Genomic DNA, 14,391 nt, shown 5'->3' with positions numbered 1-14,391 from the left:
AGCACAGGAGAAGGGTTTGATTTACTGGAGGATAGCACCTTTTGAGCAGTGACAGAGATATATTATCACTAAACCAAAGGAAATCTTCGCTGTGCTTCCTTCAGTCCTTGCTCCAGGCTGGCTTTTATGGGAAGTAATTAACACTGCAGTTTTGGCTCCCCTCCCCTGGTCCCCACAATGAAAGAAAAGCATGAAATCTCAGCTGGACATATCAAAAACTCCTTGAGCCAGAGCAACAGGGGGGAAAGCAAAAAAGGAGGAAGGAATCAGGGATTAAAAACATTTGGTATGGGAGCTGGTTTACGTCTGCTAGAATGCTTCCTCAATTCCCTCCCAAAATACACAGGCATGGACACACAGGTGCACACACAAATAAGCTGCATCTTGCTTTTTAGTGTTACCTAAGAGCCGTCCCCCAAAATCTGTGAGACCTGTGATGTGCTGCAGCCAGCAGGAATCATTTCCCAGCCTGATGAGTAGAGATGGACAAAAAATATCGGGCAAAATGTGAAGCAATTCCCAGCAATTCCTCTCTCTCCCAGCAAGAACAGAGCTCACAAGCCCCCAGCACACAGAGGGACTGCCACAGGCTGTCCCTGAGCATCAGGGTAGCTCAGTACAGTCTCCTGCAAAGGATGGCACAGCTTTTAACTGCAGCAGCAGAAAAACCGTGCTGCCAATACTGAGGGCACTTCACGCTATCTCCTCAGACAGGAGGTGATGCCAGCAGGAGGCAGAGGTCTCTACAGCAGGATTCGCTTTGTGGAGCTGGGGAGATGGAAAAAAGAATGAAATGCTTCTGAGCGTGGCATAATTGGCTGCCTTTGCCTGCTGGCTGGCAATCTCCCTGCTCACAGAGGCTGCCGTGACAGGTACACGGAACCTCCTGCTACCCAGGTTGTTCCAGGTCATTATCCAAATATGCCTAAGCACCTTAAGGAGAGCTGGATTTATGTACTAACATGATGCAAACAGATCTTCATCTTTTCTCTAGACACACCAGGTACAGGAGTCTTGTTTGGGCAGGCTCTGGATGCATTTCCAGTCCTGCTTAAAGTGAGAGCATGAGCTGCAAGAGGCACTGGCTCCCTGGGCTGGCTCGTGTGGCTCCAACACCCACTGGGGATGGGGCAGGCAGCCAAGTCCCAAACTGCACATGGGGATGCAGAGCTGGAAACCCCCACAAAACCACTATTAGCATTTAATCTCATATAAAAGAAAGGCATAAACCGTCTTTAGTAAATGCCAAAAACTAAGAAAATGAGCAGCTCTAACGTACTTTGACCAAGACATCAAACCTGCACAGCTGTACCAAGGCTGAACTCCCAGATCAAAGGCTCTTCTCAGAACATAAACCACCCTATTTCTCCCGGGCAGTATCCAAGGAGTGGGCTGTCTTCAGATCACTCTATTTGGACCATGCAACAAGGTGACACAATTACGGCCATCAAGTAAGATTCTTGCCTTGGATTATTTTCTTTTTTAGTGGTTACATTAGTACTCAAAAGGCCAGGAGTTCAGAAAATTATAGTCTGAAAATATCATGCTGCAAAACTGAGAAGCAAGATCTCTGCAACACAGAAAACTTTGTGACTTCTGAAAATAACAGCGCCTGGGTTATTCAGGCTTGGAAAAGATACATGAATACATGCACTGACCCTTGACAAAGTGGACCTGAATCCATCACTTCGGGCCCAAGGCAATCCAGACAGCTTCAGGTGGGAGGAAGAGAAGAAAATGCAGTTTCAGATATATTTTTTTTTGGCAGCGGAGAAGTTTCAAACCAATTTCTCCTGGAATGAAACATGACAGCATTTCCAAGGGCTTGATGGAAACAAGTCTTTCTGCAAGTCCTCAGACTGAGCTGTTTCATTTCATTTGTGGAACAAATGGGGAAAAATGATTTTTAAGTCAGTTCACAAGAAAACTGCCTTCTTCTGCAGGGTGTGCAGTCTCGTGGGAGCCATGAATCACTTCCATTGCAGCACAAGGCCTCTCAAAGAACCTGAGAAGGCAGAGGCTGTTGTCTCCTTCTGAGGAAGCAGACAGGTCCTTTGGATGGTGATTAGTGGCAGGAAGCTCATTTAGGGCTTTTAATTGCCTTCTGGAGGTAACTTTGCTGTCAACAGCTTAGGAGGAGCCAGGACTGGCTTCGCTAAGCTGCACAAGCATCATCTTCATCCACTGCTGAGCATCTTGAGCTGACCTGAAATCTCCCCTGCGTCCATGGCCCCATTGAGACAGGCAAGACCAGGCCCTCAAAGGGAAGGAACGGAAGGAAAGATGCAGGTAGCACTCCCAGCCATCTCAGCACTCCCTCACTGCCCTCATTCTCCCCACCCAAGGTCTGAGAAAGCAGAGATGCTGCAGACACACAGGGAGGAGACTGAAGAGCCAGTGTGTTCTGTGTGCTGGTGGCATGAGGGGCCAAAGCTGGCTGCTGCCTCCCACTGCAAGTGTCTCACATCCTACCGATGAAAGAGAAGTGCTTGGACAAGACCCCTGAGCCAGACTTTGAGATGGTTCTTGATAATAACACAAAAAGCCACAGTGTCATCCAGCTGCAGAGTGCTGGGCTCAAGAGGAGAGTCCTGGGGGAAATTCTGCAGGCTGTTATGCATGAGGTGAGATGAGTTGATCTCAGTGTCCTTAATATCTGTGAATTTCTTTCCATCTTCACAAGCAGCATATGCTCTAGATGGGCTGAATTTTAACTGAAATGGGTCAGTAGAAAAATAGATCCTTCTTACAACGCAACACTGCAGTGCCTTGATTTAAAAAGGAGCAACAAAAAAGGGAACAGAATCTGGGTAAGAGAGAAACTCTTCGTTGCATTTAATATTATCAAAGCCTACTGTGCTGAAATCTGAAATGTGTGCCACAGTGAGCCTGACCTCCAGCCCTACAGCTGTCAGACCCACAGCCCTCCATCAGCACTAATGGCACTCCCAGGACAGCTTATTGCCAGGGTGGGACACAGGCCTCACAGCTGGATGAGGATCATTGACTTCTCCGGAGGCAACACTATCCCGGCGTTTAAAATAAACCACGGCAGACAATACATGAGAGGGGAAAAGGGGAACGAGAGCTCTGGGTCTTGCTGAGGCAGGGCTGTTGATGTGAGAGCAGTGATGGAGCTCTGTATCCTACATCCTAAATATCCTACAGCACCTCAGGGATGGGTCTGTCCCAGTTCAGCAGCGCTGCAGTTTGCTTGGGAACCAGGAGAGAAGTTGAGGGAAGTTAAAGGAGGTTAAGGAACAGATGAGGTCTGGAAAAGGCCGTGCTGGGAGGTGGCACAGGCAAATCTTCCAGAAGGATTCATGGCTTCTGCAGAAATGATGCAATGGCAGTGAGTTAATTGTCACCAAATCCCACAGAAAAGCAAGAGATGAGAAGACAGCAGCTACTGGGAAAGGAGCCCTGGTTCTTCTATGTCCCAGAGCTCAAGCAGAAGGTATATGCAGAGCTCCAAACTTATGCCAGAAAAAGATAACTTGAAATATTCCATATAAGCACTGTGCAGAAGTTTAACTGGGAGTGATGGGGAAGGTGAATGCAGTCTCATGGGTCCAGCCAGCTCGGAGCAGCCAAAGCCCTAATGAACCCATCAAAGCCCTAGTGTGGAAAGAGCCAAGGCTGCTCCACAAGTACATTTTTGATCAGAGCACCAGTGGAAGCACCAGTACAATCCCCGTGGAACCTCCTCTGGTAGTTCTGCCTTGGGGGAGCACCCCAGCATTGTGCTTAACTGAGCTGCCAGGGGCCCTTCTCTCCTTTTAGGAAGCTCCTACCCCATAAACCAAGCTCCACTGCACCTACTCTATTAAGCAATAACCAAGTTCCAGTATGGCCTCAAAGGATGACTTACAGACCTCATTTATCAGGAGGTTCTCTGCAGTTTCTTGCACATTTTATTGCAGGCTTTTCCTGCACAAACATGGTTCAGTTTATTACTGGGAGAATCATCAGACTGTGACCCAGAGGGGAGCAGCTGGTGATCCAGCACTGGGAGCTATTGACTCGGCGGCCAGAACAAAAAGGTGATTTAATTGTCACCTTATTTAATTTATAGATCACCAGGAGCAATTAGGGTGGCCGATTACCCCATGTGCAGCCTGTCCACTGGAGACATCTTCCTCCTTGCAGAGAACCAGCACTAAGCCTTGATGACAACATATAAAAACTACTTTGAGGGTTTAAGTGAGATTTGAATGATCTATGGATCCTGAGCAGGACAAAGGTAGGAATTTCAACCTTGAGCACTCAAGTTTAATATTGACTGTAATTAAAAAGAGAGAGCCAACTTCCCTGCGGCACAACCTGATTGACATCAATAGCATCACAGCAGCAGAGAGCCTTACCTTTGATCTCCAAAATCCATCTCAGATGGAGATGAAGGACAGAATATGCCTGCCCATGGGGCAAGAAACCTCTGCTATCCAAAGGCTGCAACATGCATAGAAACCTTCCTTCCTTGGGCCTGCCCCCACACAAGCACATTGCGGGATGTTTTTTTCTTGTAAGGCAGCCATTGTCTCCATTTCACCTGAAGGACCTTCCTCAGAGATGTCCAAGCCCACCAGTGGTGAATAGGCCTCTGTTCCCCTCACAGCAGGATGGGGCTGGCTCTGGTAGCCTCACCTCGCTCTCAGGGCTCATGCAATGGGCTTCAGGGAGCTTGGGGCACAGGCGGCTTCACCACCCAACTCCCTGTTCTTCCTCAGACAGCTATGGGGACATTGACTTGGCCCTTTATAACTCTTAGACCTTCCTTCATCCAGTCTGTTTCTCAGCCTCATCCTTTTCCAGGTCAGGTTTTCCCACCCCAAATTCTGACACCTGGTTTTTCCTCCCACGAACCCACTTCCATAGCCCTTTTCACCTCTTGTCCACACCTCACAATGCTTCCCTTTCTCTCCTGCTCACGGAGACCTTCATGGGGGCCTCAACAAACCCCGTGACCCACGGCGTCTTTGCTCCCAGGCAGGCTGGTACAGCCACGCCAGGAATCCAGCTCTCCGGGGTAATCTGCGGAGCAGGCCGGTTATTAGTCCTGCAGTAGAACAATCAACAGTTTCTGTAATGCAGTAAGATGGATTGAAGCTACTTAAGAATACAAGGAAATGGGATCAGTGCTTTGAAAGAAAAGTAGCCTGACTCACCCAGTCCTCTGTAGCATGGCAGCCCTGAGCTCACACGCAGCCTTTGGTGCAATGCTGGGGCTGAGCAGACCACGGCCAAGCCCACACTGGGAGTACCAACACCTCATCCCAATGGAAACAAGTGATGTTCCCATGCTGAGGTAATCAGGAGCAAGATACAGCTCTGCTGTGTCACTGCTATTCTTTTCTTGTTATCAGCAGAGATCACACTCTCGCTCAGTGTCTGGTTTTGCACCAGGACAATTCTGCTCTTTGGTACTTTTCCCTTTCAAATGTTCTCAGAAAATAAAGACCCAGCTCTTCCCATTGCCTCTGCACCAAGACCTGAGCAGACTGCAAAGTCCCAGAGGCTTCAAGCTACCTGCTCTTCCACTTAATCACAAAGATTGATTCCACACCTCCCTTAAAGAGATGAGGCGTGAGCAGGTACAAGGCTCCTTCCCTGACCCCAAACCATTCTTTCTCCACAAATCTCTCCACTGCTTTCTTGAAATCAGCAGAGACGCTACTCCAGAAATTTAAGAAATGATCTATCAACGAAGTAAAAAGTCTCCCTGTGCCAGATCCCACAAGCCCCAGTAGCTCTGGGAAGGAGGGAACGTAGGTATGGCTGGCCTGGCACCAGAGGTATTGGGAAGTATCCTCCACAGAGGCATCTCCTGCCTGAAAAGCAAAGACCAATATGTGGCAGTGATCCTAAAGAAAGAAAAAATGAGTTAAATTTTGTCTTTTACTGACCCAAGTGTCTTCTTCTCTCCCAGAAATCAGGGGGTGTGAAGGGTTCTGTGGAGAAGCCCAAGAGTCTGGAGCAGAGGAAAATCCAGGGACACCAAAACAGTGGAATTCACCACTTTACAGGCAGGGAACTGAGGTGCTTGGAGACCGGGGCACATCCAAGGCTCCCTATTTACCCATTCCAAGAAGCATCTCCTTATTACTCTTGTTTATTGACTAAGTGTAAACCACTGGAGTAGTTCAAGGATGGAGATCTGAGCAGATTTTTTTCTTCTGACCTCTGTGTCCCTCTGCCACAAGGCTGGAGGAAAGAGGGGGAAAACTGACCTGGTCCCGACTGCTCTAATTAACTGGAATCCTGATTGATTTTGATATGTAGCTCTGGCCTCATTCATCAGCACAACATTTACCCAGATAAGGAGAGGAGCTGTGCATCAACCCAGACCACCCCGAGCAGCACAGAGCTGCTCTAGCAGTGCTGGTCCGACGGGAGCAGTGTCTTTAGCACATCCCTTCATACGAAGGGACCTCAGCATCTTTCCCGTTCTACCCCCTCAACTTTTTAGACCTTCTAAGGAAAATCATTCACCCTCTTTGGGCAAATAGTAAAGATAATCCCTAAGGGCTCAGCCTAGTTAAATTTCAAGTTTGGGGCTGTAGGAAGCCCCATCAGAACCAGTGACAGAAGAGTGATTACAGTGTCCAGATCTCTCAGCTGACCTGTTACAGGACTGGGTGTGCAGTTCCTGTAAGGAGACACAGCACAGGCCAGCAGGGAGCCACATGGAAGGTCAGCAGGTAAAAATCAAACAGGGAGACTGGAGACAGGATAAAAGACGGATTAAGATGGAGATTTTGATTCAGAGAAGGAAGGGGGAGTCTCAGCAGAGCCCTGCAGTCCAAAGGAAGAGGCTCCAAGCATTTTGCCCATTGGATTTGAAAACCCTTTCAGCTGTCAGTTTGATTTTGCTCTCCTTCAAGCATGTGATGGAGAGAGAAAATGAATGCAAGAAAAGAGATACTGTTGATTTAATTTGCCATATTCATCACTGGAGCAAGAAAAATAACCCCAGCAATAGCCCTGTCTGAGTGACACACATTTAATTAGTATTTGAGAGGCATTTGCTCTGGCCAATGTAATAAATATATGAAACCTTCATCTTGACCTGACCTTTCCAGAAAAGCTCTGGTCTAACCAGCAGTGCCCAATGCTGCTGGCACCCCACAAGGCCTCTGGTCAGAGGTTTCCAGCTCAACCTCCCTCAAATCCTTCCTGGTGTGGGTTATTTAGGACGGAGTCCTGGAAGCACTTGACCTCAAGCCAGTGGTGCAAAGGCAGAACCAGACAGACTCGGCAGGGTCCAGTGTCTGTCCCCACGGCTGGGATTCCCACGGCAGGAATAAGTGCTCCATGGAACAAATTCCATGGAATTAGAGCAGTGACATGGTGCTCAAGGAACAACACTGTACAAATATTTGTTCAGGTCTTTAAGGGGGCCTTTGCAAGGTGCAGAGCAAAGAGCGTCTCTGTAGCCATGGCCAGTCCTTCCAGCCAGGTGGGATGGCAGGATGACAAAGCCCTCCATCAGAAACTGAGCTCATCCTCTGACACCAGGCACACATTTTCCATGCCTCTCAGGGGCAGGATTTGTGAGGCTTTGCAGCACAAGGTCAAGCCATCCATTTCCTCCTTCCCAAGGCCTCAGATTTACCCTGTTGTAGCTCCCTCAACTTCACCAGATAGATTTTGGCACCGTTGCCTCTCTTTTCTTTTTAAAGTCCCTTCCTACAGCATGAGGAGACACCTGGCAGAACCGTTCCGCCTGGAAATCCATCCTTGGATTGTTTCATCTCTATTAGTCCTTGCGAGCAGATGACAGGGGAGCACGAACATAGACAGCGTGGGATGAGACATTCACCCAGCTGCTAGTTCAAAGGCATGTCATCATTTATAACACTCCCAGCCATTCCAGCTCTACCTACTTGTTCTCACTCAAAAGAAATAAAGAGAAGCAAGCCATTTCTGGTTCTGGATATTTAATTTTCATGGAGGTATTGTTTATTTTGGTGCGTTTGCTCTTGGGTAGCAGTTTCCCCAGCTCCACATGACGTTCCTGTACCAGAGCAGCACTGCCAAGTCATGCTGCAACCCCTCAGCGTCCTGCCAGTGTGACAGTGACAGAGCATGAACAGCCAGCAAAGGAAGAGACAGAGAGGAGAGGAACCTCTTTGGGTACCACTTGGCCCTGCCTGCACTTTGGACATCCCACCTTGGGGCTGTGTAGTCCTGCTGTGCTCCACGTATGGACCCTGTCATTGACAAGTGAGCCTCTGCTTCCCTGCACTGGGAACGAGTTCAAAACCAATATTGAATCAATCTATTAAAAGGCTTTCTCTCCATTGTGCTGGCATTCCTGTGGGGCCAGCCCACGCACACCTCACTGAGATGAGAGAATCCCCCCCAAGTCTGAGCCTCAGCCAGCCCAGGGCCTCTGCAGCATCTGGGAGCCAGAGCAAAGTGATGGGGAAGCTGCTCTGCTAAACATGCCCATCAGTGTCACAGCCTGCAGGTGACATCCAACCTGAGCCTCCCCTGGGCTGCTGGAAACAACTCCACCATGCCCAGGTTAAAGCCAGATTTCCTCCACACACTCACCCCCAGCACCTGCCGCAAGAGCCAGGCCCTGTACAGGTCAGGGAAGAACTGAAAGTGGTGCCTTCACATCTCCCATCCGAGTCCCTGCAGTGATGCTGGTGGGTCTGTACAGCCTGGGAAGCCTGGACAGGACTCCTGGCCTTGCTGCAGCCCCCACCAGCAAATGTAGGGCGCCCAAAGGAGCACCACAGATGCGGCATTGGCACCCCAAACACCTCTGCTGCTGTGCAAAGGGCAGCAGAGGGGAGCTCAGACGAGTCCCTTGGAGTTACAAACCTCTCTGAAAATAACTTGGGCACATTTCCAGCCCATCACTAGGACGACACAGAACCGACTCATCCCCCGAGACTGCAAATGGTCTGATCCAAATTCCACTGAAGTCCACAGCAAGGCTCATTACCTCCATCTGGCATTAGCTCTGGCTCTTTGCTCACGAGAGCTCCGGGCAGGAACTCCCTCTCCAAGGAGCTCCAGCACAATTAACTGGGGAAGCATTGCTTCCATCCCAAAGCAGGGAACAGCCCCGGACCCTTCCCCACCCGACGTGGGCGCATCAGCACCGTCCCAGCCGTTCAGGCTGGGCCCAATAGAGGGCAACAATATCACACGAACCTCTTCATTAGACTAATTGCGAACAGCCCAGGTGAGAACCACGGCCCACCTGCCTCCAGGATGGGTTTATCCCTCCCCTTTTCACCAGGAGGTGAGCAGATGCAGAGGCAGCCCAGGGCTCCAGACATGATGGCATGGTCAGGATGAACGGCTCCAAAACGTTTGAATTTTGGATTTTTTTTTTAGCCAGCTGTGTTGATTTTCCCCCCTAATGTGGAGCCCTGCCAATCTACTGACCCCCCACTATCCTCTCCTGGGTCCCACGAGTCCCCTCTCAGAGCACGTCCTTCACTCTTCCAGGCTCTGCTTCCCTCTCCCCACCTCCAGCTTATGGTAGCAGTAACAAGATGCTCTCCATGCAGCACCATAACCTTCTGCCAGGCTGTTTTGCATAAAGACACCTCAAACACCAGCAAACATTTAATTAACACTCTTGCTTGCCAGAGGTCTGCCCACAACCCCATCACTGAAGCGGGAGGGAGATTTCCCCCTCAACAATGCAGTTCTGACCCGTCCAAGCAGGGGAATCCTTGGGAGCAAAGCAGGGGAGGCACCGTCCCCTTCCCCCCAGAGAATCGTCCTGCGCTGTACTTGCTGCAGCTTCCTCAGCTCTGCATCCAGGCACGTCATCCCAACAAATCTGTGTAATCCTACTGCTCACAGGGAACATATTCCAGGCTGGCAAGCCAGGGATGCCCACGAGATGCTGGCAGCAGGCACCCACTCAATACAGCTCAGCTAACACAGCTGCACACTACTGGGGTCTGGGTTGCAGCAGGCCTGGCAAAACAGAGATTTTGGGAGGAAAGCAGTACAAAAAGCAGAGCTCTGGGTTGTCTCCCATCAGCTGAGCTGCAGGAATCTCCAGTGCTCTTGCACAGTGAAATGGATTAGGGATAATGACTGTCGTGGGATGTTAAATAATATTTTACGCTGCATCCACAGCAGGCAGGGAGCTGGCAGCAGCCAGGCACAGAACTGCCTATCCTGGGCTGACCTGGCTGGGTGCAACCATGACTTCAGCTCCTGTGACAAGAAGGTGGAAGTAGAACTGCAGACAGCTTTTGGGAGGTGGGATTTCACCCTCACTCCCACCTGGGAGTCCAGAGAGGATTCACACCAACATCAGCAGAGCCAAGGTTTCACCCTTTCACCCTCCAGGGTTAACTCAGCCCTCTCTGCGTTTGGTTAGAGTGTGGGTGGCAACCACGTCTGTCCACGTCTGCCAGCGTGTCACACAGCACATGTCTCCTGTCGTCGACAACACACTGTGCCCGAGGAAAGTGGTGGAAGCAGCAGAGCTGAAGAAGCTGGGATTTCACTTGTGCTCGCAGCAGAGGCTCAGCCCCAGCGTCCCCCATGGGTTCCACTGGAGCAGGCTCAGACAGGCAGCTCATGTCAGAGCAGGGACGAAAGCCTGAACCACCCAAATCCCAGACTCCTGTGCTATCCCAAGCCATGCCCTACCCCCAGCACATCAGATCCCTGCCGAAACCTGCTCTCCAGCTTTGGACATCTTTGTGAGAGGCCACCAGAGAGGCTCCATCCCAGCACCAAAAAAACATTCACTCCATGAGCCAGCACAAGACTCAAGAGCTCAGGAGAGGAAAAACTGGACCCAAGCCATAGTGTTGAGCTGGGGGACTGAGTTACCTCCACATTTGGGCAGCTGGAAGGAAAGGCTCTGTTCGACCCTGAAACCAGCAGCTGACACAAGCTGGGAGCTGCAGTTTGACCAAAGCAATTCCTCCCACCAGCAGCTGCTGAGCCCTGTTCAAAGTCGTGAATCCAAAGGCTTGGCCGAGAACCTGGCGGACAAGCTTGTCTCTCACTGGAGATGAATTTGTTTTCAGCTAGATTTACATGATGAGACGAGGAGATCAAAGCAGCTGTGCTGAGGTTAGACAGGATTTACCGAGGGCAGAGCTCTGGCACATTTGGTTGCAGAGTTTTGCCCCATCCCAGTTTCACCCGTGGGGTTCTGAGCTGTTTGAAGGATGAGCCAGGCTGATTTGCTGGAGCCCACTGCAACCTGTGTGCACCCAGTGCCACTCACCTCCCAGCACTAAATCCGCCTCCACACAGCAGCCTCTGGCAAAAAGGAGCCAAAATGAGCTCCCAGTGCTTGTTTTTTGCTGGCTACAGACTAAGACTATTCGTGTCTGCTCAGGGGAGGGACAGACTGAAACCAGGAACAACTGCAAGCCGACCTTGCGGGACACAGCCGGGGACCGGGCACGTGTGTGAACACATTCAGGTTCTCTTTTCAGGCTGGAGCTGTTACCAGCTTTGCTTTTCCAGAAGGGTTGGTGTTGGTGCACCCCCAGCAGCACTGGCACAACCCTGTCCCACAGCAGGGCAGCAAACTTTGGAGCCTTTTTCCCAACCCTCAGATCTCACACATTTCTCCACAGAGCAAACACAAAACACTCCCACACAAGGCACTGGCACGTGCTGCTGGACCAGCCCAAATGACCAACCTCCCTCTGCTGTGAGGTAAGAGTTGATCCTCCACTTAAATACACAATACAGCTCCAAAAGCACATCCTCCGAAGCTGATCCCTACATAGCAACAGGGCTGGAAGCTCTGATTCACTCAGTGCTCCATCACCATCGGTGGGTGCCACCCTCCCACAGCAGCTGTGGTTACACCGGATCCACCAGAGCAACCTCCTCGGCACCAAAATTATTAGGGCTGAAATTTGGGGGAGGCAGTTTAAAGAACAGATGGTCGTGCTTTAGTATCGCAACACACTGCCAGTTAATTAATGCTAGCTGTAATTAAACTTTACACAAATTAGCTGTCAGCTATGCTAAAGGGAATCATTTCTCTCAAATGCCACCTTGAATCGCTGAGTTGTGAGACTTTTCTACAACGTAATTAAAAGCAGGAGGCTGGCATGGAAGGGGGCGGGTGGCAGGGGAGGGAATAACCAGGAGATGAAAGCTGTAGGCTGGGAAGCAGCTGGAGATCCCCACCCTGCACGAGTAGATCCTCTCCTTTGGTCTGGGGGACCTCAGGGACTCCACTTGGCTTTTATCCTTCAAGCAGAGAGAGGTTCCTCCCAATGAGTCAAAGTTTTAGCCTGAAGCTGAATTTTTGACTCTTGGAAGGAGAAATGTTTGAGCTCAAGAAGATGTGGTAGGACCTTGGCAGGATTAGGAAAAAGCTGTGTCGGGAGTTGTTGCAGTGAAGACCTTCCATTTGGAAAAGCAGAGAACAAGATGTGTTCGGAGGGAGAGGGCTGGCTTTGACAAAACTGCTTAGAAGGAAAAAAAGTCTGTCAAAACAGCCATGTTGACATTTTCCAACAAGTCACATTTTATTCTGAGTGATGATTTGGAAATTTTAGCTCATTCCTTGCTTTATGTGTTTGCCAGTGCTCATTGAGCTGCAAGATGACTAACACAAGAGCACCATGACCAAGCAGGCAAGTGCTGCCTTGGGCTGGCAGAAACTGGGAATATCAAGGCTAATTTATCCCAAATTAGCACGCATTTTGGCTGGAAATAAACTGGGGAAACAGACAACAACTCTCTTAGCATCAGATACATCGATGGTGACCAGCAGAGGTTTTCAAACAGGGCCTTGTTTGCACACAAATGTGCAGGAGACATTGTGGGTACCTGAGCGTGGTGACAACCACCTCTAGAATAAGCTCCAGGGTCCTGAGAGGCAGGAGATGAGCCTGGAAACAAGACAACAGGGAATCCATGAATAAAGGAGAGCTGGTGGAACAAACTCCAAACACAGCCTGCACTGGGCTTAAATAGCATTTGTGAGTGACCAGGTGGGGTTCGAGGTGAGGCTGCTCAGCACAATTAAAGCCAGTTAGTGCACTCAGGATCCATTAAGTCAAACCACAGCCTTACAGAAGAATGCAGTAATCCCAGTTAGGCTTAACCCCAGTTAGTCCTCAGGATTATTTCCCCACTTTCCAGTCCTGTGAGGCACCTGAAACCTGTGCAGGTGCTCTGGATGGAGCTTCACCACCCCAGCCCTGTGTGGGAGGGGGTGACGGGCTCCAAAGTCAGCCCAGGGGCTGTGCAGGGCCCCCAGGGATCTGTCTCAGGCAGCCCGAGGCGTTACTGATGCTCACGTCTCCTGCAGTCACAGATAATTGATATGCCCAGATGTTTTCCACTCTATGATACAGAAGAAGGCAAAAATCTCCGTGGTTCCTGCCAGAGTGACATGTGGAAAATTCCTTCCCGATCTCAAGTCTGTTAATCAGATCAAATACTTCAGGGAGATTTGGCAGGCGAGTGCGTCTTGGGGGGGAGTCTCTACACCCCCACGGCCATGCTTGCTGCCCAGCCAGCTTCCCACCTCCCACCCCGCCGTGATCCGGGCACCTGGAAGCACAGCTGGCCAGATGTGCGCCTGAGAAACCATTTCTCCTCAACTCTGCAGACAACTGGAGGAGGTTCAGCATAAGTTATAGCCATGGCCTTGCCGCAGAGCTCCAAGTGTTACGAACATCTTGAGGGCAGAGTGGGACGGCCTTTTCTCCAGGGCAGGAGCGGGAGGGATTTATGAATTAAGGTCAGGAAGGGCCACGGTGACTCTCTCTCCTGTTCCTCCCAAACGCGAACGCTGCAGCTATTCCTCTCCTCCAGCAGCTGAATTAAAGCCTCTGGTTTGTAGCAATATCAAATCTCATTTGATAGGCTCCGAGCAACAGTAAATCCCTGGTCCCCTGCTCTCCATCAACCCTCACTGCCCTGCAGTGTGTCCTCCTCCAAGGTTGCCTTCAGCTTCCAGCAATTAGGGCTTCTCCAGCATTTGGCTTGACAGGCTCTGGGCTCCACTTCCAGCCCGATACACACAGAGGAACTCAATTCCTCTGCACCAGCGCTCTCCAACCTTTCCTGGTGAACCCCCAGCCTCCAATGCCCAGGGAAGCCCCTTTACCCTCTGCTGTGGTGAGCAGTGTTGGTCCAGCACCCAGTCAGATTCCCTTGGTCATATTCCCCTGCGCACTGTGCAGACTCAACAACACTTCCCAGATTTTCTTTCCTTTTCTTTTTCTTTTCTTTTTTTTTCTTTTTTTTTTTAAATTTAAAGCTCAATCAAGGATCACATCAACGTCTTCTGCAGCTCTGTGCTGGGAGCTCATGATGAGGGAGTTACACACCCATGACCCCTAAATCCTGTTCTGAGTCACTGCTGCTGCAAGCTCTGCTCCCCCATCTCAGAGGCAAACAATCCAGCTCCTTTGT

This window comes from Corvus moneduloides, chromosome 28 (genome assembly GCF_009650955.1).
Source record: "Corvus moneduloides isolate bCorMon1 chromosome 28, bCorMon1.pri, whole genome shotgun sequence".
In the NCBI taxonomy this organism is placed as follows: domain Eukaryota; kingdom Metazoa; phylum Chordata; class Aves; order Passeriformes; family Corvidae; genus Corvus; species Corvus moneduloides.
Note: the sequence above shows the minus strand (reverse complement) of the source record.